Below are 1,916 nucleotides of genomic sequence, written 5' to 3'. Positions count from 1 at the left end.
GTTGTGTCGTGATGTTTTTCTGGAAACTGTTTTATGAGAGGATGTTTTTGCTGAAGCAGAGCCATGTAGGGGGAAGATGTTTTTCTGAGAAAAGACACATGGTGTAACCATGGACGCAGCTGGAAATTTGGCATATGATGTTTTGCTAGAGCTTGAGAGAACACATGATGTTTGGAAAGGATATAAGTATAACTCAACAAAGAGTGGATGATGCTGTGTGCTTATTTGCTGCTCACTATTGGGCTTTTGATGATGCTAGTCTTTGCTGATGATGCTGTATGGTATTGGTCCACCTTGCCATTCTTTGCTGTTCATTGTTTTTCATGACTCCATAGAGAGAAACACCACCAAAGAACTTCTGGTGATGTTCTTGTGGCTTCTTGTCACTTCTGCTGACTTGAGCTCTTTGCCAGAGTCTTGAGGTTTCTTCTGGATCGGCCTGTCATTGTTGATTTGAGAATGGTGTTGGTGAGTGGGTAGAGCTACTGTTATGGATTTCTGCTGATTCATGTGAACTGAACTGCTGCTATCCTGACAATGCTGATTGGATTCACTCCACAGAACTATTTCTAGACAAGTTCACATTTTGCTCTATTAATCTTTCGTTTTTACCATTTCTGGTGGGTGGTGGGCTAGAAGTGCAAATAAAGCATTTAAGAACACATATTAAAAGTAAGGTTTGGAAAAAAATCTAAGCCTACTGTAAACTTCTGATAGTTGAGTAAAATAATTCGTATGCATATATGTGTATGTGAACATGAGTTCCGATGTAATGTGGGAATGTGCATGCTATTACAGGTTTCCACAAGAGTGAAAAAGAAGAGCATCCATCTCTTGTAGCTGAGGTTATAGGTGGTTGTAGCTGCCTGATATCGATGCTGAAAACAGAACTCAAGTTGTCTACAAGAACAGTATGTGCTCTTAACAACAGAGCCATCTCTCAAGTTCTTGATTAGTATTTTTTTTAGCATATTCCTGGTTACCAAAATTGTTGCCATTTTGAAAACAAAGTATGCTTTCATTTTAGTATTTTTCCCATGAAGCAGTGGTTTAGTACACACCACCAAATATTAAGAGTTCTAACAGAAGAAAAACAAACATAACTTTAACATGGATATATAATAAAAGCACTGTAATGAACATAAGAGAAATTGTAGAAATTTAATGTTATCATGGTTATGTGATTTATGGCATATAAATATGTTATAGCAGTAAAATTGTTTTCAATATTTGTAGCTCATTCAGTTATATTCATATTTAAATGATCTTGAGGTCCACCTCACATTATTTGAAATAATTGATTGCAGATTAACTACAGATAAAAACATGAAAGTAGAAATGGTGATTCCTTTGTGTAAAACAGTATGAGGTGGGCAAAGATGAAGGATTTTTGGCAATTGTAAAAAATCTTTTTAGAAAAATAAATTCACTGTTGCTGTCTTCAGACACACCAGAAGAGGGCATCAGACCCCATGACAGATGTTTGTGAGGCATCCTGTGATTGCTGGGAACTGAACTCTGTCCCTATCGAAGAACAGATAGTACTCTCAACCTGTGAGCCATCTCTCCAGCTCCCATAAAACCAGATCTTAAGCTCTAAACTACAATCTGTCATAATAAAAAAAAATACATGGATGCACATATTGGAGAGAAAATCTGTCACATTGATTATATTCCTGTCTCATATTTACTCTGGTGTGAAGGGGAGCAAACAAGAGAATAATTCTGATAAGATATTAGAAGAGATGTGCAAAATATTTGGTAGGCAAAAAAATAATAATAGAAGAGATAGGCAATTTCTTTATTTCATCAACTTTCAGGATATGAAATTGATGAGATAGCAACAGACACAGTGGTACATGTAGACTAACTGACCAAACTTCAAAAAGAGAAACACAATCCAGAATCACTGAGGT

The sequence above is a fragment of the Mus pahari genome, chromosome 4, assembly GCF_900095145.1.
Source record: "Mus pahari chromosome 4, PAHARI_EIJ_v1.1, whole genome shotgun sequence".
NCBI classification, from domain to species: Eukaryota; Metazoa; Chordata; class Mammalia; order Rodentia; family Muridae; genus Mus; species Mus pahari.
This window is presented reverse-complemented; position numbering follows the sequence as displayed.